Here is a 27478-nt window from a genome sequence, read left to right as displayed (position 1 = left end):
AATTCTGCAGGACTGTAAAACAGGTGTAACAGCAAGATCACAAAGTCCCCTATTATATTGTGCTGGTTACATTTAACAAATGTGATTTATTACTAAATAAACGCAGACTACAAGGTATGCCAGACTTCACAAAAAGTAACGTTTCTGACTCATCGATGACTACTGCTGTCAGTAAGTAACAGAAAAAAAAAAAAAAAAAAAGGACAGTAAATACTAACTCCAGGAAACAAGAGAAGGTCATTGTAACGTCTTTCATCCCTCGGGCTCTGCATTTTGCGATTAATAAGTCAGATTTGTGAAATTTTAGCCACATAATATAGGGACGGATTTTAACACTGGCTGTTACACGCCTTTTTACAACCTGGAGCAATCTGTACTTACACATTCCATTTCTCAGTACGATAGCGGCCATGACTTTTCAAGAGTGCGTCTGTAATGCACACAAATCAGGCAGGGGATTTTATAAATTGTTTGCCCTGAAGGTAATCCAAACTTTCTCATCAGTAATAAGGACTTTGAAGGACATGTTACACTGTTTCAAGCCCTCGTTTCACTTGAATTTTCCGAATTTTGCAACCGCAAAAATCTGGTTGTGATAATACGTAAATATCCAAATAAGTCATAAGCAGTGTTAATAGGCAGTAAGGAATATTATGTGAATGAAAACAGCAGGTAATGTAACAGACATCCCAAATGCCTACATCCCCTCAACATTAGCGCATTTTATACCCTGTTATCTTACATGTCTGCTCTGTTCATGAAACAGTGGGTGTTCACCCAACCATCACCTAAGTTCAGCTTGAGTTTTATGCTTGCTGTTGCTAGTTTCCATCTCTTGGTTTCTACTTGTATCTGGCTTAACAAGGTGTACATTATGGGCAAAAATAGTTGAGAACCTACTGGTATGATGAAATCTAAGGCCTTGTTTTCAAACCACTCATTTCCAGGTCCATTTACACTTTGATTACAGTACTAATGTAAGTTCAGGCACCCATCAAACTGCATTACAACAGCAAGTGTCAGCACAATGATATGCCAGCTCCATTGTCACAGAGGGATAAAACCCTGATCGTGATACAGGTGACTGAAGTTTGTAGTGACTCAGATTACTGTTGGAGGTGGCAGGAAGGAGAAAGCGATGATGAGGCATTGCTGCTTGACTTCCTTCAGGTGAATCTACTGGGATGATGTGTGGCCAGTAGGTGGGGGCCACCTGTGCAGCACCTATACAGGCTGCTGGGTCAGGTAGTGGGCAGAACCTGAGGTGCATTGCTGACCAAAGGCCTTCAGCAGGGATGCAGCTGGAATGATGTTGAGTATCTGAACTGTCCTATGAAAACACGGTCAAGCATAATACAGGGTATGATCAGCTACACAAACAGCGGACCTATGTCTGTCAGCAGCAGAGGTGAAGGCTTACCAGCCTGCTCATACTAGCTTTGGGCACACTGATTCTTGCCAATTAGGGAGATCTGAGAGTCACTCAGGCTACTAAACTAAGGCAACAGACTGAGGGTATAGAGAGAGAGAGAGAGAGAGAGAGACTTACAGAGATTTCCAATATCATGGAAGAATAAACCCAATTCACACAGAACTGCCCCCACAACATAAAAATGTCCCATCATGTTGATCACTGGAGGTGAGAGTAGCTAAAAGAATTTTGCCAGTTATCAATAACATAGCTGGGGGGGGGAATATACCCTAGGCACAAAGTGTTAGGGGAGGCACAATAAAACAATCTTGATTACTTCAGACAATACCAGCATTTAGAAATAAATACTGGTACTGTATTTTCAGTAAAAATCTGTGTGCAGTGCAAACTGTAGCAACTGCTTGCTGCAGTCTCATATACAAAGCCATGGAATGAACTATCATGGAAATGAGCAATAATGACATAGGAAACCTCCAGAATCTGGACCCAACCCAATCTGGTTTCGTCAAGGGCAGGTCATGTCTACTAATCCTGCTGGACTTCTTTGAGAAGGTCACCAAAGAAATGGATGAGGGCAAAACGGTTCATAATCCCTGCTTGATCTGGCCAAGGCATTTTACACAATACCAAACTTGGGCATTGTTGACAAACTCAAGAGTTTAGATATAAGCCCTTATGACACCTGGTGGATAGCCAGCTGGCTTACAGACAGGACCCAGGAAGTTAGAACTGGGGAGTCCAACTCTACAAAGAGACCATTCACATGCGGAGTGCCCGAGGGATCAGTCTTGGGATCACCACTTTTTGGGATTTACTTCTCTGAAATCAAGACCAATGTCAATGGCCTCTGGATGACTTAATTTGTAGATGATTACAAATCAGAAGCAGTCATAGACTCCGCACCAATCCAAATGTTCTCCAGGAAGGGCTGAAACAGACAAATAACTGGTGTCAGAGCCATGGACTAAAACTAAATGCCAAGAAATGCATAATAGTATCCTTTGGGAAGCCATCCACCCCTGGTAATTATAATACTAACAACACACCTCTAAGAGTTGACCCAGTAATCAGGGAATTGGGGACACACATAGACAGGAAACTAGCCTGTAACCATCATGTGTCTACAGCAGAGAAAATCATTCTATGTTGTGCAAATTATAAACAAAGGTATGGCATCTTGGTCCAAGGAAATCATTGTTACACTATATCTGGCTTTCATCAGACCTATCATTCAGTACAATGTCCCCTTTGGTATGTACCTAACCAGGCACATCCAACAACTGGAATGTCCACAGATGTTTCTCACTAAAAGAATACAGGGCATAAGTAACATGTCCTATTCAGACAACCTCAATGCTCTATCCCTGTATTCCGTCTCCTACAGGCTGTTGAGGGGGGAATCTGTGCCTGGCACACAAGGCATTATCAGACCACACCCTAATGGATCTCTTGCATATCCACAAAACAAACAGCACCAGAATTACTTGCTCTAAAAACTTTAAACTTGCCTGTGATATAAACAGGACCTGCCGGAGAGACAGGTATGTCTCCCAGAGACTACTCATAGGACCATAGGAAGTTACTAGGCTAATGACCGTGAGGCCCTTATAAGCCTAGCGAAGAGCTTAGCCCATGTTTAGACAAGTCAGCACCCAAAGGCTCTGTCCAGCAGGGGCACAGGTGGAATCCCAGAGGTGTATTTTCTGTTTCCCACCCAGTTATCCAGGTTGTACTTAAAAAGGGATAATGTGATACTCTGCTTGACATGGAGAGGGAGGCTGTTCCACAGATGGGGGAGTCTCTGGGACACAAATCTGTCCCACCAACAAGTCCTATTAATGTCACAGACCAGGTTGAATTTGTGCATGCAGGTTACTCGAGTGTTGCTTGACTTGCGGATATGCAGCACTCCCATCAAGGCAGGGACTGAGATTGCTTTGTATGCCAGACAGAGGTCACTTCTGAAGAGTCTGTATGAAACTGAGTAGAGGTATACGGCTTTTAGCCTATCTGTGTAGGGTAGATGTTTGAGGCCCTGGATTCTCCTGGTGAGAAACCTCTGTGGTCTCTCCAGCTGTTGCATGTGCTTTGCGAGGTACATACTGAAGGGCGCATTGTACTCAATAATTGGCCTTATAAGGGAAGAATACAGGGATGCTATGACATCCTTGTCCCTGGATGAGATACCCTTACTTATGAGGTGGACAAGGTAGAAAGCTTTCCGTACAACAGAAGCAACATGGTGATCAAAAGTCAGGTTGCTATCAACCTGGGTGCCCAAATAACCCTCCCGACTGACTGTGTGCTTAGGACGTTGTTATTAATGTGATAATATGTGGGGACATCACTCTCCCCAAAGGGGATTTTTTGGCATTCATCTTGAGGCCATGTTTCTGGCACCAGATATTCCTTTGGGTGAGACTCGCGAGGAGGACATCCACATCACTTTGGGAAATGATGACCAAGCCCAGCTTGCAGACGTCTGCAAATTTGGTCAACCATAGCCCACTGGTTTTGGCCTGCACCTCAGAGAAGTATATCCTGAATAACAGAGGCCCCAAGACTGATCCCTGGGGTACATCACTCGTTACAGGTCTACTGCTTGAGGTGGCTTCCCTTATTTTGATTAGGTGGGTTCCAACAGTGAGCCAGTTTGCTACCCATCTGGTAACGTATGGATTGATGCCTAGTCGAGAGAGTTTATCTATTATGCCCATATGGGGAATAGTGTCAAAGACTTTGGCCAGGTCAAGGTAGGCGGTGTGCACCATCTTCCACCCGTCCATGGCTTTGGTGACTGTCTCAAAGAAGGTAACCAGATTTAACAGACATACCTCCCCTTGACAAAGCCTAACTGTGTGGGGTCGAGTGTTGGAGGTTGCCAATGTCCCTGTTAACGAGGTTCATGATAATCCGTTCCATGGCCTTGCAGATCAGGCTAGTTAGGCTGATAGGTTTATAATTTCCCAGATTGGTGGATGCTCCACCTTTGTGTAAAGGGATGCCAGTGGCTGTCCTCCACTCGGCTGGGACAAAGCTGGTACTCAAGCTTTGGTTGAATAGGGTGCCTAATGGTGCTGCACGTTCATGCCTGAGTTCATGTAAGATGCAGCCTGGTATGTTATTGGGTCCCATGGAGGCTGTATTTTTTGCCTTTGAGAGGGCAGTGATGACCTGTTCCCTAGAGATAAGGAGAAGGGGGCAGGTACTGGGGATGTCCTGATTTACTGATGGGGGACAGAGGGGTGAAGTTTTCACTGAATTTGTTAGCCAGGTTGGCTACATCTACAGCATTTGTGTATGTGGTGTCCTTGACCACCAGTTCTGAACAGATCTGGGTGCTTCCTTTGAGATTGCGGACATATGTGAAGAAAGCCTTATGAGTGTTGCTAGTATTAGTGGCCAAATTGGACTCGAAGTTGGCTTCAGAGGATTTCACTAGTGCTCTTATTTGCTTATTCAGGCTAAGGAAATATTGCTTCCAATTGGGCACCTGCTCCTTCTTGGTCCTGGACAGCAATTTTTTCCTTTTGTTATATAGTTTATTTATTGCAGATGTCCACCAGACAGGTTTACTCTTCCTTGAGGAGGATGATTCTGTCCTGTCTGTTATTCCTGATTCCATCCATCTATATAAATGCTCGTATAACACTTTGGTGTAGATTTGGACATTGGTGCCAGTTCCTACAGAGGAGAAGCTCCGACAGAGGGGGTGGAGGCTGTGAAGTTGTTTATATCACCTCTCAGGAGGTTGTAATCAGCTTTGAAGAAGTTTTTTTTGTTTGACCCTAGCTACAGGGGGGTCAAGGGAGATGATGACCTTGAAAGTGATTGCTTTATGGTCGGGTCTGATCTTACCAAGGAGGATGATACTGCAGGGGTGCTGCATTGGTGACTCAATGTTGATTAATACCAAGTCCAAGATAATATCACCTCTTGCGTGGGGTATCGACTAGCTGTTCCAAGGCATTTGCATTAATAAAATTGAGGAATCTCTGGGCATTTGTGTTCTGGGATGAGTAGTTTTTCCAATCTACGGTTGGGTAGTTAAAGTCACCCAGGATCAGGGTAAAAGGTTGAATCTTGACAGATCTGAAGAGGTCCCGATATGTGGAGTGGGCATCTTGAATCAAATTTGGGGGCCTGTAGCTGGCTATGATTTGAATAAGGGTCTTGTCAAGGGTTAACTGCACCTGGAGTGTCTTCTGTGCATCATACTATTTGACCAGCCTGGAGGTGTGTGTGTCTTCAATATGTATTGAAACTCCACCTCATTTGGCTTTGCTGCCCAGAGTTTTGGGACTGAATGTATGATAGGGTGAGAAACAAGGTAAGGCTGGTTTGTTCTCTGTAGCTTTGAACCAGGTTTCTGTGACTGCACAAATGTCAGCATCTTACAGGGTTAAGAATGCTTGCAATGAGTGCAGTTTCATGTTTAGACTCCTAGTGTTAAGCAGCATGACCTTTAATTTGAGTTTTTTTAAATTTTTATGTTGGTAGTAACAACCTTCGCAAACATCGTGATGGCTAAATAGGAGACTAAATTTTTAAAGACACATCCACTATTTAACAAGGTCATCATATATCGTAGATACATAGATGATTTGCTGTTTGTATGGAAGGGAGAACATAAAGAATTTGTAGAATTGGTTGAATTTTTAAACCAAACTACTAAGTTCTTAGAGTTTAAAATAGTTGATTTTGCTAAAAAGATCACATTTTTAGATCTGACACTGGAAATTGATGATGAGACTAAGACCTTTCACAGTGAAATTTATAGAAAACCGTACTTTGCAAATTGTTATTTACACAAAGACAGTTTACATCCAGTGCATATGAAGAGAGGGGTCATTAAAGGTCAGATCATCAGGTTAAGTAGATTAACGTCCAATGATAGAGTGTTCCAGAAGGAATTACTTCTTTTGAGGTCACTTTTTATGAACAGGGGATACACTAGAGATTTCATAGTCAAAATAGAAAATGAAGTGTTACCACTAAGAAAAGGAGTGGCCAAACCGATATTACATTCAGAGGATTTGTTAGTGGGGGTACCCCAAACATGCATTGAGAACACCCACCAGGAAGGGCTGATCAAAGAATTTATAACAGCATTCCCACTGCCAATTGTAAACGAGATGTGGAGTATTAAATCCATTATAGAAAATAATTGGAAAGTCATCATGGGAAACAGAGAATTGGTGTCAGTTGTAGGACATAAACCTAGATTCACTTATAAGAAGGTTGTAAATTTAAAGAGCATATTGGAATCAGGCAGAGACAAAAACAATAGTTTAGACAGACTTTGTACTAACAAAAAGGGTACTTTTAGTTGTACAAATTGTAAGCAGTGTAGATACATGAGCAATTCTTCTTTTGTGACAGTACAACATTTAAATCACACATTTTGGGCTAGGGAATATTTTAATTGTAATAGTGAATTGGTAGTTTATTTAGCCACCTGCGTAACATGTAAAAATTATTACATAGGGAAAACCAAAAGAATATTTAAGCGCAGGGTATATGAACACACCTTGGCTATAAAAAAGAAGGACAAAAACAATGCCCTGGCAAGACATGCCATTGTATGTAGAGACTTTAAAAAGTTTGAATTTTTTATTTTAGATGCAGTAAAGAAAGGATTATTGACAGGAGATCTTAACAACATTTTAGAATGTAGAGAATCTTTGTGGCAACTGGTGTTTGGAGCTGATACAACACCAGGGCTAAATGAAGTAATAAATCTAAAGTGTTTTCTAATATATAGATAGAACACTATAAGACACTGTTTGTATTTGGTGTTTTATCAAGTAGTAATGTTTTATATGTATATATTACTGAATGATATATTTTTCAAAAGAATATTTGTATCAAGTTTTCATATTATTAGAAGTCAAAATTACAACATACACATGGTTATTTTAATAATTTTTTGAAAAATAAGTTGATATATATACAATTATTTATAAATTAATGACATCATTTCCTGTAACAACAGTATTTAAGCAAAGTCAGTCTGATGTAATTTATTTCTGAGGAAGTTCACGAAAATAAATGTGGATGAAAGCGCTAAAGAAGGATTTACAAGTGTATTCTTTTGTAGCTGTTTCTGGTCTCTAGCCTGGTTTGACACTTTTTACAGTTTTGGAACCTCATGACTTTTGCTAAAAAAGGCACTATGGAGGAGGCAAGGGCCTTTGCCAGAAGCCTGAAGCCCAAGTGAGACAAATGCAGTCCATCTCTAGCAAAGCATTGTGGTCTGTCAATCACATCTTCCCAGGCTGTTAGGTACTGGATCCCCTGGAATGATACCAAAAACTAAGCCAATTGTTAAAGTTAATCATTTTCTGTTTGTATTGAGGCATCATTCTGGGTGACAGCAGAATACTGCTTAAGGTTAAGGACATACCTGCCTGGGACACATATTCGTGAGCTCAATCATGTTTCTCCTCATATAGTCCAGGGAGGTACATCTCAAGTCATTCACTCCAACATGGACTATGACAGTCATAATAGTACCTGTTGTTGAGAGACTTGAGTGGGTGTGTGATATGGTGGAATCTGGCACCTGACAAACAACTAACTGTGACTTTCTCCTTATCCAGCCTGGTGAGAAGCACATCTGTCTGTCTCACAATGCAGTCTCCTATGATTAATATGTCGGGTTTATGGTTAGGCCTTCGTGGTTGCGAGACACAGGTGTGTGGACTATGTGTGACATGTGGTGTGGAGGACTGTGGAGATCACGTATGTTTTTGCCTCGGAGGTCTCCTTTGTTTGGGTACCTTTTTGTTGAGGACATCCTCATATGTGGGTGGGTGTTGTGTAGGTGTGGGTGGTGTTTGAGGTGTAGTGATTGTGTTGACAGCCTTCTCAGTGCCAGATACTGGTTTGTGAGGGAGAGAACATAGACTCTAGGTTCTTAATGTAACTGCATCTCTTACAAATTGTGACCTTAGGTGGTAGTAGTAGATGGTTGTCCATGTAAATGAGGCAGTTGCTTCACCCTCTCAGGATGTCCATATCAATCAGGCTGGCAGGAGAAACTGTAGGAAATTGTCCATCCTTCTCTGGAACAGGCTCCCTTGTGAAGCAGAATTCCTCCCTAACCCAGTTCAACTTAAACGTGGATAGTTGGGTGGGGAACAGTTAATTTAACCCTGTTTTGGCATCTATGTCTCTAATGGACACAGGCAGCCTGTAAATGTTTCATCTCCCAGGCTCCTGCTTGTAAGCATTTCATCTCCCAAGCCCCTGTTTGCACTTTTGAAGGGTATGAGAACTTGTCACAGATTCGGGATGCATGACTAGGCTTAAAAAGGCCCTTGTGATTGTTAGGTTAGTAAACACCTATGAATCTATTCTACAGTTTAAAAGAAGAAAATAACTTTCTCTTTTTGTTTTGCTCTTCAAGGCTCTTTGCATCCAAATGGGAGAACCTTTATTTTGTAGAGGTGCCAGATAGCAAAACATTTTAGCCACTCCTCCGCACGTTATGTGCACAGATCTGTTAAGTTTATCTTTTGTTATTAATTCATCTGGGGGATGCAAACTGTGTGCTATGTGCAACTCAGTCATCAGTGTACTGCTACTTAATGGGCGGCGTTATCAGTTGCATGAAATATAAAAATGTGCCTTTGCACATAATTTGTAATAAAAATGACAGCAGTCCAAACTATATTACATCAGCTTAATGGTCCAGCTGCATGATAATTCTATCTGGTCCACTTTTTAAAGTACCATAAGGTTGTACCTCCCTTCCCTCCCTCCTTACCTTCCCCCTTTTCCCTTTAACTAACTGTTACATACCATCTTGAACACTTATGTGAATTCTCTTTACACCACCCATTCCTGTAATCTATTCCAAGTGTCCACAACCTTCTATGTAACAAAGCTACTTTTGAAAGTCCAGGAAACAGTTACTCCCTACAATCTGACACCCATTCCCTTCCGTCCTGGTTGTTACAAATAACCCCTTCACATTTCCCTAGCATGATCTTTTGCATCAAAATTATATTTTCCTAACTCTTCTCTTTTCAAGCTAAAAGAGCCCTCGCTCCCTTATCTCTGGTTATATTACTTTATGTCCATTGTGTTGATCCTTCTGGTAGTTTTCTTACAAACTTCTTCTAGTAGTCTGCTATCCTTTTTGATAAATGGCCTCAAGAACTCCACACAGTACTCATGATGTGGTCTGGTCAAGGCCCTGTAGAGAAAAAGCATTAGGTCTTCTGGAGTCTGGAATATTTCCCAGCATTCCATTTGCTGTGCCACTTTCCTCTCACCCTGCTGCTGGTGGTCTAACCTATTTGTGATGACCAACATCCTCTGATGCTTTTCCTGGTCCCTTCTGATCACTCCTACTCCTTCCATTTGATGTTTCACACCAGGGTTTTTGTGGCCTGAGTGCATCACTTTATAGTTGTTTGTACTGAATCACAACAGCCACCTTTCTGTCCACATGCTCAGCCTTTCCAAATCATTTGCTGGACTTTTACTCCATTGTGACATCACCAAAGTGGTTACTCCTGTTCTTTCTTCTTTATAACACAAACCCAACCAGGTCCCTGTAGAACTCTAGTTACTGCCTTAATTCCTGATATTGTCAATCTCATATCAAATCCCTCTGTGTTCTACCAAATAAGCACACAGCTACCCATTTCCTCAGTCTTGTTTCTAACCCCAACCCTTTCAGTTTCTGTATCAGACTCCAGTGCGGGACACAAAGGCCTTGCTGAATTCCAAGTAATAAATGTCAGCTGATACTGTTCTCTCAAGTTCCATTCTAACACAGTATTTAAACTACATCAGTTTTGACTGACTGCTCCTTTTACATGTAAAACCATACTGATTGTTGTTCTCCAGATTGTTGTTCTCCAGAAATGCCACCAACCTTAACCTCAGCATTCCTTCTGTGACTTTCCCTGCCACTGTTATATGGGAATTGCTGTCTTCCAGTTCTGGTTAAGTACTAGCCAGCTGCCAGAGTGAAGTGTCTTTTTTGGACAGTCATAGAAGGATGATCTTCAGGAACAGATAATAAGCAAGACACCTAAGGGACCATGGGAATATTAAGGCAAAATTATCAGTTATTGTCATTTATCAGTCAGGCACACAACACTCTCTGATACACAGTGCAATCTTTCAGTGCTAGAACAAGAGGAATGTTGAAGTTTCTACTGCTTTATATCACTGTTTACTTTCTTTTAGAAGTACTGTGATGACCGTGCCCTGGCCCAGCAATCAAGGAGCCTCAATCCCCACCACTGACACCAGGGAGGTAATCTCATAGAAGAGGAAAGGATAACAAATACACACAGTAAAGTACAATTTCCCTTAAGTGCACACAGAGATCACAGTCAATCTGGGGTTGGCTGCTCCCTTGCTCTCTAGGTTCCCAATAAGACTCCCCACTGGCATAGCTATAGGGTCCAAATCTCAGCCTAACTGGCAAGCTAACCTCCAGTACCCTCTCTGTCCAAACAGTGCTTCATGTCCCTGTCCAGGTAGCTGACACACACCCACACTTTGAGATAAGTATTTATACAACTTCACAGACACTCCTGGGAAAGGCTGACACAGATTCTCTAGCTGTGCCCCTTTACCCAGACTGTATGGTAGTAATTACTGCCACCACCAGCTTAATAATTATCAGCTACCCAAAGGCTCTTAAAAGGGTGTCCAATTATTACTGCTCAATATTATTATCCAATTGGTAATGTGACTATTCAGTCTAAGGCTTATTATAGTGGCTTATTACAATAAATTCTATAAATATGCAATGTACTCTAGAGCCTACTTATCTCTACACAAACTAGCCACAGGTAAAGGTTTTAAAATATTTAATAATAAATAATTAAAAACACAATACAATGCTACTACACCACAGAGATATCTAAGAGTTCAGAGATCACACAGAAACTTAAAACAATACAGTAGGACAGGTCTGATGTCGAAGAAAAACACAATCTAACTTTCTAATCTTTAGCTATTCTTAAGAGAAAACATAGTGCTACAATCCTACTTACATACATATATAGAGCATAAGTGTTGTAGTTGACGGTCCAAGACTAAAATGTTTACAGTCACTCACTGAACACTAGTTTTTAAAAACACTAACAGACAGCTCTGCTAAGGCCCTCCAAATTACATAATTTTGATACTTAGGTTTACCCAGTATTCACATTACATCATTTTGACACTTAGTCTGGAGGTCCCAGGCAAACAAACTGTATTATTTAGCAAGCTAACACCTGCTCAGGAAACTACAACAATAAAAGACATTTCACATGTATACTCTAAGAATTATTCCTTAAGTTAAGACAATAGAAAGAATGTGTTCAGCCAGCCGCTTCGGCACCACTTTTTAGATAATTGTAACTTCAAAGAACATTTGAAATGCTTGGCATGGTTTTCCTTACAGCAGATGGCAATGTTGCAACAATCTTGAAGTTCACATTTTACAGTGTTTTCTTTCATTTAAGAACACAAGCCTGTATTTTACATTTACTTATAAAAATGATAGAATTATGTATCAAATTCTATTTGAATAGGCTGGCAGCCTTTGCCCATCTTTCCCCAATCTTCACAACTCTTCCCCCCTGGTTAACTCAAGCTAGTTTTTCAACTGACCCTTGAGAAATGCCGCTTGACAGGGTTAGGTCTATCTGGGTGTACCTCACCCCATGCCCTGTCGTGAGAGCCCATCTGCACTGGCATTCTCATTGCGGTGCTACACTGACATATATGCTTGCAACCCCAGGCTCCATCTTAGCAAATTGGAATTTTGCTGACTGGCTCTGTTTAACCATATTAGAGGGTTCTGATCTGTCATTACAGTGAATTTTCTTCCATACAGATAAGGTTGAAGTTTCTGCAATGCCCACACTATAGCCAGACATTCCTTTTCTACAGCTGCATGGCATTCCTCCCTGGGTTGAAGCCTACGACTGAGAAAAAACACTGGGTGCTCTTCCCCCTCTGAAGAAATCTGGCCAAGTACAGCCCCCATCCCATGGTTTGAAGCATCCACTTGCACAACAAATACTTTGCTGTAATCTTGACTGGCTAACACAAAGCTTCTTTAAGCTTCTGAAGTGCCTGCTCACATGCTTGAGTCCACACTACCTTATTTGGCCTGTTCTTCCTTGTCAGCTCTGTGAGGGGAGCAGCTATGGTATTATAACTAGGGACAAACTTTGTGTAGTACCCTGCTGTCCCTAAGAATGCCCTCACCTGCTTTTTAGTAACAGGTGCAGGTCTGGCCTTATCTTACCACTCCCCACTCTATGTCCTAGGTAGGAGACCTATGCCATACCCACCTGACTTTTGCTCGGCTTAATGGTCAACCCTGCCCTCTGTAGTCTGCTCAGCACCTCCCTGACATGCTGAAGGTGCTCTGGCCAGGAATGGCTGTAGATGTCAATATCATCTAGGTAAGCAAGGGCAAACCCTCCTGCTAGGATATTATCCACCAGCCTCTGGAAAGTCGCTGTGGCATTCTTCATCCCAAAGGGCATCTTTGTGAACTCATACAAGCCAAAAGGAGTCACAAAGGCTGACTTCTCTCTAGCACTGGGAGTCAAGGGCACCTGCCAGTAACCCTTGGTAAGATCAATGGTTGTAAGACACTTAGCCACACCCAGCTGCTCTAGGGCCTCATCTTTCCTAGGCATGGGGTAAGCATCTGACTCTGTGTGACTATTTAATTTCCTGTAATCCACACAGAACCTGATGCTGCCATCCTTATTTGGCATCAACACCAATGGCGAGGCCCAGGGACTGTTGGACTCCTGAATCACCCCTAGTTCCAACATCTCCTGTACCTCTTCCCTCAGAGTCTGTTTGACTCCCTCAGGCACCCTATAAAGGGCTTGCCTGATAGGCCTTTGGGGTCTTGTATCCACCTGGTGCTGCACCAGGTGGGTGCTCCCTAGTTTCCCAGTGCACATGTCCCCAAATTCCTGCAACACTGCTCGGATTTCCCAAACCTGGGTAGGGGATAGCTGCTGGGACATTGCTACCCCTTCCACCGAGGTGTCAGCCCAAGCCTCACTGAAGAGATCAATGCCCAGATCTCCCTCAGACTCCTCCTGCAATCCACTGCAAAGGCTCAGCACAAGGGCCCTATCATGGTAAGGTTTCATCATGTTAACATGGTACAATCTGTGCCCCTGCCATCTGCCTAGCACTTCCACCATGTAGTTAACATCACTTACCTTTCTCACCACCTTGTAGGGTCCCTCCCAAGCTGCTTGCAGCTTGTTGTGTCTGACAGGAATGAGAACCATTACCTGCTGCCTCACAGCATATTCTCTAGCTCGAGTATTCCTGTCTTACCACACCTTTTTCTGTTGTTGGGCTTCTGCCACGTTCTCCTGGGCCAAGCCCATGAGTTCCCTGTGTGTTGCCTTGAGGGTTAGGACGTATGCCACAGCAGACACCTTCTGAGACTAGCACTCACCTTCCCACTCATCTCAAATTAAATCTAGAGGTCATCTCACCCTATGCCCATACAGCAACTCAAAGGGTGAAAAACCTGTGGATTCCTGGGGAACCTCTCTGTAAGCAAATAACAGATGGTGCAAATCTGTGTCCCACTCCCTCTTAAACTGATCTGCAAATGCCCATAGCTTGGACTTGATTGCAGAGTTTAACCTCTCAACAAGACCATTAGTCTGGGGATGGTAGGGGGTGGTCTTCATGTGCTTCACCCCACAGGACTTCCACAGACAAGCCAGCAGGTCTGACATGAAATTGGCACCTCGGTCAGTCAGTATTTCTTTTGGGAAACCTACCCTGCTGAAAATCTCTAATAAAGCATTTGCCACCTTCTCTGCCTCAATGGAGGACAAAGCCACTGCCTCAGGGTATCATATAGCATAATCCACTACCACTAGGATATGCTTTTTCCCTGTGGAACGTGGGGTACTCAGAGGACCTACAATATCCATAGCTACCCTCTGAAATGGCTCCTCAATCACAGGCAAAGGCATCAAAGGAGCTCTCACCTTGTCTCCTGCCTTGCCTTCTTTTTGGCACTGCTCACAGGTCCTGCAGTACCTTGTTACATCTCTGGAAATTCCAGGCCAATAGAAGTTTTGCATAATATGCCTCTTTGTACATTTTATGCCCATATGACCTACAAAGGGAATATCATGGGCTTTGACTAGAAGTGCCAGACGGTAGGCTCTAGGCACTACCAACTGCTGTACTCGCTCACCTTCTAGCCCTCCCTCAAGGGTCCACTCTCTGTATAGTAACCCTTTGTCTCAGTATACAGATTCCCCCTTCCTTTGAGAATCAGGTGCCTCCCTAGCTACCTGCTTCAGGCCTTGCAATGTAGGGTCCGACAGCTGAGCCTTTCTCAACTCTCTCCTTGTAACCCTTCCCAGCTCCCCTTCACGGGAAGTCTGGCATCCTTTGACAGTGGAGCCTCACTGTCAGCCTGGGTACTACTAATCACCTCTATCTTTGAAGTTACCCTGTCCAAGGGAACATCAGTACCCACAAGCAGCTGTGGCTCCCATTCAGTCTCACTGTTACAGAGTAGCTCTCTCCCTGAAGTAACCACCTCAACAGTCCTGGCTGCAAGTAAGCAGTCTGACTGGGTCTCCCCCAGGCTACCAGACCTACATGCTTGTCTCCTAGCCTCAGTGTGTATACCTGCATAAGTACATGCTACTGCCTCATCGAAATCCTTCCCTCTCAGGACATCTGCAGGATGGCAGTTCCATACCCCTGTTGTCTCAAGACAACCCACTATTGGTATTTTGTCTTTCCCACTTACTGGTTCCCTCATCTTTGGTTCCCCACCTTGCCTCTGTGGACATTTGTATGCCATATGGCCTCACTGGTTGCATGCAAAACATTTCACCCTAGCTCCTGGACGTGTACCTGGAGTAGTGGCTTCCCCTGCTACTGGCAGATTCTGTTGGGGCATTCTGTGCTGCCCACCATGGGTTCCTTTAGACCCATGAGCAGTACTGGCGGTCCCCTTCCTGTGCAGGGCTGCCCTGCTGGCCAGGTATAGGTCTCCCTTCTTCCCCAACTCATCTAAAGTAGCACACTGACTATCAGCTAACCAGATCCTCATGTCCTCAGGCAAAGTGCTAAGGGCTTGTTCTCTCACCAAAAGGTCTGCCAGCCCTTCAAAAGTGGTGACCTGACATCCACTCACCCAGCTATGAAAATAACCACTCAGTTCAGCAACATATTCACATACATTTTCATCTGCCTTGCGTCTATGCTCACAAAACTTTTTCCTATACATTTCAGGTGTTAGCTTAAAACATTCTAACAGACATTTCTTTACAGCAGTATAATCAAAACAGACAGAGTCAGGCATTTGTGATATACAAGTTACAGCATTCCCATGGAGTAAAGGGGTTAGGAACCGTACCCAGAGCCTTTTGTCAACACTATACTGGTTGCATACCCTTTCAAACATGTGAATGAAGCTATCAAAATGATCCCCGTCTTTAAATTGTGGAAGAAATTTACTGACCTGTTGTGCTTCTGGGGTCCAGTTACTTCCTTCCCCATTACCTCCATGACAGTCAGCATTCCCCTCTTATGCTTCCTCTGACGCTCCTTTTCTTTGGCTTCTATCTCCAAATGACTGGCCTCCAACTCAAGTCTCTTTAGCTCCAGCTGGATTTTTAAGCCCTCTGCAGAAAGGTTGAGCTATCCATTCTCCGAGGATATTGTCTCTCCACTGTCAGTCTGATTGTCCTTCGCAGAAAGGTTGAGCTGTCCATTCTCCAAGGATATTGTATCTCCACTGCCAGTTTGATTGTCCTCCTGGATGCTGTTTTCTGATGTAGCTGTAACCAAGGCTGCAATCAGGTCTGCCTTAGTCAGGTTTCCATGCACTAGTCCCCGAGCCTGCACATCTCAACCAGCTGGCTCCTTGTCAGCTTTCCATACTCCTGTGCTGATATGCTGCCTGCTCACCCTGACTAACTAAGCTAACAAAAGAAATAAAACAATTGTGATCTGAACTCGAGTATACACTGTGTGGCTGATTTAGAGTACAAAACACTTTCAGAGATCACTGTAAATAAGCTACAGGAGTCACTCTATCTACACCACTGCCAAACAGATATGTGAGGATATCTTATCCCAACCACTGTCACCAGATATGTGACGACCGTGCCCTGGCCCAGCAATCAAGGAGCCTAAATCCTCACCACTAACACCAGGAAGGTCATCTCATAGAAGAGGAAAGGATAACAAATGCACACAGTGAAGTACAATTTCCCTTAATTGCACACAGAGATCACAGTCAGTCTTGAGCTGGTTGCTCCCTTACTCTCCATATCCCCAATAAGACTCCGCACTGGCACAGCTATAGGGTCCAGATATCAGCCTAGCTAGCAAGCTAACCTCCAGTACCTTCTTTGTCCAACCAGTGCTTCATGTCCCTGCCCAGGTAGCTGACACACACCCACACTTTGAGATAAGTATTTATACAACTTCACAGACACTCCTGGGAAAGGCTGACACAGATTCTCTAGCTGTGCCCCTTTACACAGACTATACGGTAGTAATTACTGCTACCACCAGCTTAATAATTATCAGCTACCCAATGGCCCTTAAAAGGGTGTCCAATTATTACTGTGCAATATTATTATCCAATTGGTAATGTGACCTTTCAGTCTAAGGCTTATTATAGTGACTTATTACAATAAACTCTATAAATATGCAATGTACTCTAGATCCTACTTATCTCTACACAAACCAGCCACAGGTAAAGGTTTTAAAATATTTAATAATAAATAATTAAAAACACAAGACAATACTATTACACCACAGAGATATCTAAGAGTTCTGAGATCACACGGAAACTTAAAGCAATACAGTAGGACAGGTCTGATGTAAAAAAAAAACACAATCTAACTTTCTAATCTTTAGCTATTATTAAGAGAAAACACAATGCTACAATCCTACTTACATACATATATAGAGCATAAGCAGTGCTGGGGTTGTTGGTCCAACACAAAAATGCTTATAGTCTCTCACTGAACAATAGTTTTTAAAAACACTAACAAACAGCTCTGCTAAGGCCCTCCCAAATGCCATCATTTTGACACTTAGGTTTTCCCAGTATTCATTCACATTACATCATTTTGACACTTAATCTGGAGTTCCCAGGCAAACAAACTGCATTATTTTGCAAGCTAACACCTGCTCAGGAAACTACAACAATAAAAGCCATTTCACATGTATACTCTAACAATTATTCCGTAAGTTAAGACAATAGAAAAATGTGCTCAACCAGCCGCTTCGGCACCACTTTTTAGATAATTGTAACTTCAAAGAACACTTAAAATGCTTGGCTCGGTTTTCCTTACAGCCGATAGTAATGTTCCAACAATCTTGAAGTTCACATTTTACAGTTTTTTTCTTTCATTTAAGAACATAAGCCTGTATTTTACATTTATTTATACAAATTATAGAATTATGTATCAAATTCTATTTGACTAGGCTGGCAGCCTTTACCCATCTTTCCCCAATCTTCACAAGTACTATTACCCATTCCAGCTTTTTCAGGGAGACCACTTTTAGAGAAGCAGATGAGAAGGGCAGAGTCTGTCCTGGCTGTTCAGTTTTGCCATTCTGGGACAAGACTAGCAACCAAAACATTAATTGATAATTGTTTGCTGTTTATTGTGACACTAAATGTCATATAACTCAAACAATAAGAAAAATCAGTTTCTAGACTACATGAAATATATTAGAAAAATGCATCTACTAGTCCTGTTGCTCAAGGATTCAATGCTTTCAAATAACTCTGAAAGCACTGAAATATTTGGTAAGTTCTTTATACTGTACAAAGAAAAAAAAAAAGAACATTGTTGGACTAGAGTGTTTTTATATTTTACTTTAAAAAGAAGCTTGTCTCATTTTGAAGAATGGAACTGTACAGCTACAGCATAGAAACAGTGAGTTTTATAAGAAATACCTGTTGTACTCCATCTATCACTGTAACAATTGATGGTCTTTTTAAAGTTTTTTCTTTTTTTTTGCTTACTTAGATCTTGTCTTACAATTTATTTTTAATTTTATTTATTTATTCTTTGCAAGCTGCGGTGGTGCAGCGGTAACATTGCCGCCTCACAGCAAGAGGTTCTCCTGTTCGATTCTCGGCTAGAGCACCTTCTGTGTGGAGTCTGCATGTCCTTCCTGTGGTCGAGTGGCATTTGAAAGACATGCATGAATGGACATGCCTTCGCTGAAGGTTGGGCATCAGGATGGCACCTTGGCATCATAAAAATCTAATGCCAATCATTAGCAGACTGGAATTCCACTGTGGCGACCTCTAACCAGGAAAAGGAAGAAGAAGATTTATTTATTCTTTGTTAATCAAGTTAGCCCCACTAGGCTAGTAGGGGAGATCTGAGGAAGTATTGTACAACTAATAGATGTTAACAGATGTTACTATCCTCCTAGAAGAGGAAAGGTTCTAAATTGTTGTGGAAGCAAAGCCACCTTCATCTATATATACATATACATACATATATATATATATATATATATATATATATATATATATATGTAAAATAGCTGTAGTTTGTCTTTTTGGCTTTTCCCGGTTAGGGGTCGCCACAGTGAAACTCCGGTCCGCTAATGATTTGCAGTAGGTTTTTATGGTGCCGAGTTGCCAGCCCAACACCCAACCTTCAATGAAGGCACGCCCATTCACGCATGTCTTTCGAATGCCACTCGACTGCAGGGAGGACATGCAGACTCCACACAGAAGGCACTCCAGCCGAGAATCGAATAGGAGAACCTCTTGCTGTGAGGCAACAACGCTACTGCTTCACCACCGCGGCTATACATATATATATATATATATATATATATATATATATATATATATGTAAAATAGTACTGCACCTAAATATGTTACAATTTTACTTATCTGTACCTGTAGTTGCTAATATTTTGCTTATGTGGAGCTTTTCTCCCCGGGCCTCTACTGAAACTGGACATATATCCCGTTAGACTAGCCTGGTCAACAAATGTAAAATAAATAAATAAACATATATATATATATATATATATATATATATATATATATATAAAATTGATCTAGAAATAACACTAAGTAAATGAAAAGTTTCTGTACAATTCTTGTGCTCTCTGGAGACAGAGATGTGTTACTTACATAACTTACATTTGGAAACTGCACTGCGTTTGTCAATTCTGTCTCTGTAAACAATATTTCCTTTGTACTTACATTTGTTTGTAGAATAATTGTAAACAGATTATATCCAAAGATAAGTAATTTAGCCTCCCATCAACCAAGTGAGAGTTACAGCAAACATCATGAGAAAATGAATGTTATAAATCAGTAAATATGTGATTCCTTTTCTGATTACAGTTTTAGTTTTAACTACATCTATATATGTAATCACAAAATATCTTCCTGTATCATTTCTTTTCTCCCATAAAAGAGGAAAAATTTGCTGTTTTAGAATTACATCATAATAGCAATTATGTAACAAAATACTTTAAGCAATTACAGTGTTGAAAAACAGAGTAAAGGGGAAACTACCTAAAGTAATCTTGCATTCTAACTGTTAATTTGTAATTATTAAGACTTGATTTTGTCAAACTTTTCTGTCTGTGATATGGTTGACAAAGTCCATTGGATTGACCCACTGAACTATCAAATAAAAAAATTAAGGGAAAAAGTCCGTTCATAATTATCAAAAATGTAATTTCATTCATATTATTTACACCTGAGCAATTATTACATACAATCAACATCAACCGTAAAATCTGGTGACATCAGGAGATTCAGCACAGGAATTTTGTGACCCCACTCAGAGTTAAAACTCGATGACTAGGCTCAGCAACCTGCAATGCCTACATTCAGAGTTACTAGATCAAGGGTAGCCTCAGACAATAACCCTTATAAATCATTAATCAGATAGTGTGGGATAAAACACTTAGGTGTATGGAAGTTTAGTGCTGTTACCTTTCAGTTTGTGAGCCACTGTCCTCAGTAATATGACTGCAGTGACCGTTGTTTGCAAGTGTAGGTTCAGAACCAATTTTAACTTATTTTTGAGAGGGTTTTGTTTATTCCTGAGAAGGTTATCATACATTAGTCCACATTAAATATGGAAAGCATATCTCTGAAGCTACCTGTTGCTGTATTAAATGGTTATAGCAACAGACTGCTGTATAATGCAGACCTGTATGCACTCCAATATTGCATGGGATGCCAATAATCTTATCTTCCAGTGCTAAGTCACAAAAATCCATGTTCTGCAGCTCAGTATTGCTGAGATCAGTTTGTGGACTGTGTGTTCATCCCATGGGCATACCTCTCAACCATACCAAATTCCTCAATATTTACCGGTTTTGAGGGTAAAATAATAGGGTGCCACAAATTTCTGAGTAGCCCCTTCTATTCCCAATTTTTCTTTAACTTAGCTTGCTGTGACACATATAACCATCAGTATCAGAACACAGAACAATTGTAAGATACAAATGGGAACAGTTCGCTTACTGAGAAGGGGCTAAGTAAGCACCCCAAGCTTTTGAATAAAGCAAAACTGATACTGGGGTGCTACTATTTTTTGTCAAAGTACAAAAATACAATGTATACCATTTCTAAAGATGAAGGAAACAGCATCAATTTTCTGCACAAATTAGCGATCTGGAATGGTGGAACAGTGTCTGTAGGTGCTGCAGCCTTCGTGGATATCGAATGGACTTAAAGGTGAAGTAATAATTCAGAAGCAATGAACACTCACTGCTGGTTCTCCCTGTTGTAGACCTTTGCTGCTCGGTTACAGTTACCCCAAAACAGAACAGACACCTCTGCAGAGAACTTTGCATGAAGTCCTGATGTATGTGTGAATAAATGAACAAATGAATGAAGAAGTGTGAAGGAGCCATGTCAGCCAGTAGGGGAGCTTAGCTCCCTTTCAACAGTCTGAGTGTGGACTTCCCTCTTTATGCCGCTCTCTTTTTATAAAGCAGTCTCAGGTCACACAGTGTCAGGGTATCAGGTGGAAAAATGTAGCATTCAGTGTAACACAATAACATTCATTCTACAGTAGATTTTTTTGGGTAGACGGAATTTGCTAAAAACTGAGGAACAACACATAAATTACTATATCTGGAAACAATGGTCTTGTTAAATCTTTGTTTCAGTCTGTGGCCTGTTGTATGAACCACATACAAGTACACAAAAAACAGCTGGTGCAAAGTGCTTGTTGTGTAAGTTAATTATAAACGTATTGTAGCTTTTGTTTTCTGGAATGAGGGTTTTCATTAGTTGTTAATGTTGTCAGTGCAACTTTACCAAGTGTGTACTTTCATTTTTGTTTAGCAAACCAGGGTTAATGGAATGAGTGTTAGGTATTACAATGTTTGCTATTATTCTAATCACTCATGGTGCAAAAAAAAAAAAAAAAATCTGTGATGTTTCATTTTAAACCACACCATCTTGGAGGGTGATTTGTGTTATGTTATTTCCACCTCATCTGGCAGACAGTCTCATGATGTTTCCGCCCACCTACAGGAAGGAAATGACCCATACTGCTGGCAACAGTCTTCTGAATGAAGAAGGCACACATGTTATCTTTTTTCTGAAGTAATAGTAAATGATACTGTGAGGTGGAATTTTGCAATGCAGTGTATGTTTTTCTAACAGCACAGTTTGCAGGTTGAGAAGTATGTTGTATAGATATAGAACTGAAGACTTTTGTCAAAACGAGTACTACCTTAAGTTTATCGTAAAGCATATACTAAGCATGACCAACTGCCTTGTGTTTTGACATCCTTTTTTTGTACTAAAAGCCACAAAACAAACTGTCTTTACCGAAGGAAAACATGTAGACTTCTTTTTACATGATCAGTGTGCTTGACAGCTTTTACTGCTGCCACTCATTTGTTGTGCCCTCACTTGTATTTGCCTGTAACTCAACTGAACGCTCCCACTGCCGGCACAATGTGGGTTAACTTATTATTACTTTTTTTTATCAGATCTTCAAGTTAATGGTACTCTACTATATATCTGGGAGGTGTGCAGTACATATTCACACATTCCATCATTTCTACATTTGTGTACTGTTTCTTAGCTTTTCAGGTGTTTCCTTAAAGAGTTTAAAGCCTGCATGAGCAAGGGGACTACTGCCTCCAACCCATAAAGCAACAGCAATGGAGCAAAATGTAGGACTCTTTACTATTGACTTACTTTTTCCATTGAATTGCATTGAATAGTGGCTATAGGTGAGGTGTGTGTAGCCAAGTTGCTTTGTTGCACATCATGTGCTTGTGGAATGGCCATAACCATATGTTCTGGCAGGAGCTGAGAGGTGTTAAAGCAGTGGTTCTAGCCAGTTATTACTTGAGTGGACAACTGTCTGGCAGGTAGTGCAGAGGATTAAAGTACAGTTTCCTGTAGTCCATAATTTGATTCACTTAGCCTTCACTGCCATTTTCATGTCCTTTTATTTCTGATGGTATGTGGTGGTGGTTAGCATTTTCATAGGTTCATAGGTTCATAGGTTTATACTAGGCTATCTGCCCTAAGGCATTTATAAGCCTAGCCCAAATTATTGTGGCTTACGCCACCCCTTATATGAAAAAATACTGTGCCCATTAGTTTGTTGTGCCTCTGTCCAGCAGTGACCCAGAGATGATTCCCGGGGTAAACCTACGATCTCCCATCCACAGGTCTAGATTTCTCTTGAACAGAGTCAGCGAGGTGCTCTGCCTCACATGGACCGGGATTTTATTCCACAGCATAGGGAGTCTCTGAGTGATAAATCTATCCCTCCAGCACGTCCTATTTATATCCGTGCTAAGGTTTAAGTCGCTTGCTCTAGTGGTTTTGGTGGATTTGGATTTTTGAGGTGGAGCATGTCCATTAATTCCGGGTTGGACATGGCCTTGTATGTCAGGCACATGTCACCTCTGAGCAGACGGTATGCGACTGAATAGAGCTGGAGTTTCTTCAATCTGGCAGCATATGACAGATTTTGGAGTCCCTTTATCCTTTTGGTGAGGAACTTTTGGGGTCTCTCCAATTGCTGCAGATGTCGGGTGAGATACATCCCGAATGGGGCATTGTACTCGATCATTGGTCTGATAAGTGAAGAGTACAGGGGAACAATGACCTCACTAGATCTGGATGTGAATCCCTTCATGATCAGGTGGGCAATGTAGAAGGTCTTTCTAACCACTTTAGCAATGTGAGTGTCAAAAGAAAGGCCACTGTCAACCTGGGTCCCCAGGTCCCTGATAACCTCTTCTGTGCTTAGTGGATTGCCACCTATATGGTAGCTTGGGGTTACCTTGTTTTTCCCAAGGGTATGACTATACATTTTTGGCGTTTAACTTCAGGCCATGGCTCTGGCACCAGCTATCTGTTTCCGTGAGTCCCTTCTGAAGGATATCAGTGTCCGATGCACTTTCCACTATGGCGCCCAGTTTGCAGTCATCTGCAAACTTTGTCAGCCAAAGTCCTCCCATGTTGGCCTGTACTTCTGGGAAGTAGATGCCAAACAATAGGGGCCAAGGACCGAGCCCTGTGGGACACCACTTGTGACCGGCTTGGAGTCTGACACAGCGCCAGCAACTCTAACCCTGTGGGTTCTGTCCTTAAGCCAGTTTGCAACCCATCTTGTGACATATGGGTTTACATTTAAGCTGGTAGTTTTTCTACAATACCCGAGTGGGGTATTGTGTCGAAAGCCTTTGCAAGGTCAAGGTAGGCTGTATGGACTGCCTTTCCTCATCAATGGCCTTGGTGACTATTTCAAGAAGTCGACCAAGTTCAAAAGGCATGATCTTCCCTTGACAAAGCCAAACTGGGTCGGGTCCAATGTCTGCAAGTCCCCTATATCTTTGTTTATGAGCTCCATTATGATCCTCTCCATAGCTTTGCAGACTAGACTTGTTAAGCTTATGGGGCGGTAATTACCAGGGTCCGTGGGCGCCACCTTTGTGGAGTGGGACCACAGTTGCCGTCGCCACTCCTTGGGCACGTATCCTGTGGTAAGGCTGAGATTAAACAGCTGCCTTATGTGCGGGTTTAATTCCTCATTTAGCTCGTAGCACACAGCCGGGGACACCATCCGGTCCCATTGATGCTGTGTTTTTAGCTTTAGAGAGAGCAGCTTTCACCTGCGCATTTGAGATGTCCGGGAGGCTACACTCGGCTGGGATAGTTATCTCTCCTTTAGGGGAGAGGGGTGAAGTTTGCACTGAACCTGTCTGCCAGTATGTTGGCAATGTCTGTGGGTTCAGTGATTTTTGTATCATTTTGGACTAATTCTGAGCATATCTGTGAGTTTCCACCCAGGTTCCTAACATAGCTGAAAAAGGCCTTATGATTGTCCTTTGAATCCATGGCAATTTTTCTCTCAAAATTGGCCTTAGTTGATTTTATGAGTGCTCGTATTTTTTACTAATAATGATCAGGGGTGACTTCCCTTTTATGGATTTTGTTCTATCATGTAATAGCTTTCTCCTCTTATTGTAAAGTTTGTTAATGGCTGGGGTCCACCAGATTGGACGTTGCCCTTTGTGGAAAGAGTCTTGGTTTTATTTGGGATTGCCTGATCCATGCAGTCCTGGAGGTGTTCATAGAAGGCATTTGTAAGGGCTTCCGCAGCTTGGGTTGTGGTTTCCTCTGACTCAGGGGCCTTGAAGGATACCACACCAGTCTTGAGTAGTGTGAAGTTTGCTTTAGAGAAGTTCTTCACTATGGTCTTTTTGTTTGGGGTGGGGCGGATGTGGATTTCCAGTGAGATTAGTTTATGATCAGATCTCACCAATGAGGGATATACTTCCGTGTGGAGCATTTTGTCCCCATGTTTGTGACAATGAGATCTAGTATATTTTCTCCTCTCGTGGGAACAGTGACTAGCTGTTCCATGGCATTTGAATTTATGAACTCCAGGAACCGTTGGGCTAGAAAGTTAGGGCTTGAGTAATGTTCCCAGTCTATATTCGGGTAGTTGAAGTCACCCAATATGATGGTGTTTGGAGATACATTTATACCCTCCAGTGTCTTCAGGAAGGCTGTGTGGGGTTCCTGAGTTTGAGAGGGTGGCCTGTAGCATGCTACAATTTGTAGAGCAGTTTTGCCTATTGTTAGTTGCACCTGGATGGTTTCAAGCGTTGCCACCAACCTGGAGGTGCGAGTATCCTTTATGTATATGGATACACCCCCACCTTTTGTGGAGTCGTCCGGGTTCTGGGGCCGGAACGCATGATATGAGGTAAAACCTAATAGTGCCGGGTGCTCTCAGGAGCCTTGAACCAGGTTTCAGTTACAGCACAGACATCGATGTTCTCCATACTGAGAAGGGCCTCGAGTGCGTGCATTTTGAGATTTAGACTTCTGGCATTGAGCAGCATTACCCTCAATTTCTTCCCATTTTTGTTTTCTAGGGTGGTAGGTTTAGAATTTGAGCCTTGCCTAAAAAGGCACTATGGGGTGGCAAGAGCCTTAGCCAATATCCGGAATCCCAGGGTGACAGGTGCAAGCCGTCCCTTGCGAGCAGCGTGGCTTGTCAAGCATGTCATCCCAGGCAGACAGACACTGGATCCCCTTTGAATGACACCAGACATTAAGCCAATTGTTAAAGCTGATCATCTTGTCTCTATATTGTGGCATCATTCTTGGTGAAGGAAGGATACTGCTCAGGGTTAGGGTCATACCTGCCTGGGCTACATAATCAGAGAGCTCCTCTATGTCTCTTTTCATGCAGTCCAGGGAGGTATGCCTCAGGTCGTTCACACCAGCATGGACAATGACTGTGTCATATTTGTACTTGCTGTGGAGTGACCCAGTGCTTGTGTTATGTGGCGGATTCTAGCGCCCGATAGGCAGCTTACTGTGACCCTCTCCTTGTTCAGCCTGGTGAGTGGGACGTCAGTGTGTCTGACTATGGAGTCACCTATGACAAGTATGTTTGGTGTTGTATTTGGCCTTAAGGGCTGTGACTGCTTTGCACACTGCTTTTGTGGTTTATGTGTTGCTTGTGGGGTGTCTTGAGGTAGCAGTTGTTTGGGTGTCTGCTTTGGAGGCCTCTGCTGTTTAGGTAAATTTTTACTCAGAGCCTCGAGTATGTCTTTGTGTGTTTATGTGTTTGATTCAGTGGAGTGGTAGCATTATGTGAGGCTGGTTTTGTGGTGTGTGTAGTTGCCTTCTCCTCCTGTCTGGTCTTGCCAGTCCTGAGTTGAGAGAGCTCAGCCTCCAGTTTGGCTAAATAGCTGCATCTCTCAAGTATTTGTGTTATGTGGGAGGAGGAGAGGGTTGTCTGTGTACATGAGGCAGTTATAACATTGCCTCAAGATTCCCAGATTCACCAGCTGGACCGGAGAGGAGATTGACAACTGACCTTTGGACATGCTAGAATAATATTGGGAAATCCTTAATTGAAAACAAGGGCCAGTGGGGAGTGAGGGTGTAGTGCTTTTAATTTTTAGTGCTGACTTATATAATTGCTTTAGTGAGCAAGTGCCAGGTAACTTGAGTGCAATGTGATACAAGTAACTAAATGCAAAAACGACAAACAGTAACTTTCTTTCAAGTGAAACAAGGAAATAAGTACAGTAAGCAATGCAGATATCACTAGTGATCCACAGAAGCGCTGAGAAGTTGCGTATTAGGTGAATTAGCTTCCAGGGAAATAACAAGCAAACAAACAACAAGTATATAAACAAAGCTAGATTCAGTAGGCCTGGATCTAGTCTATGCTAGAGCAAACAAGGTCATGTTCATTTATTTCTGATGATATGTGGTGGTGGTTAGCATTTTCATGTTCTTTTATTACTGAAGGTATGTGGTGGTGGTTAGCGTTTTCATGTCCTTTTATTTCTGAAGGTATGTAGTGGTGGTTAGCATTTTCATGTTCTTTTATTTCTGATGGTATGTGGTGGTGGTTAGCGTTTTCATGTTCTTTTATTTCTGATGCTATGTGGTGGTGGTTAGCATTTTCATGTTCTTTTATTTCTGATGGCATGTGGTGGTGGTTAGCATTTTCATGTCCTTTTATTTCTGATGGTATG

At 42.2% G+C, this 27478-nt stretch overlaps 1 protein-coding gene across 2 annotated transcripts in view; it reads right to left on the bottom strand.

Moving 5' to 3' along the window:
- Positions 1-27478, bottom strand: part of PID1 (phosphotyrosine interaction domain containing 1) — a 523618-nt gene that overhangs the window by 30077 nt on the left and 466063 nt on the right. The gene's annotated exons all lie outside the window — the stretch shown is intronic.

This window comes from Protopterus annectens, chromosome 4.part1, assembly GCF_019279795.1.
Source record: "Protopterus annectens isolate FY-2018-M chromosome 4.part1, PAN1.0, whole genome shotgun sequence".
Taxonomy (NCBI): Eukaryota; Metazoa; Chordata; order Ceratodontiformes; family Protopteridae; genus Protopterus; species Protopterus annectens.
The sequence above is the reverse complement of the archived record's forward strand: the minus strand, read 5'-3'. Positions and strand labels throughout refer to the sequence as shown.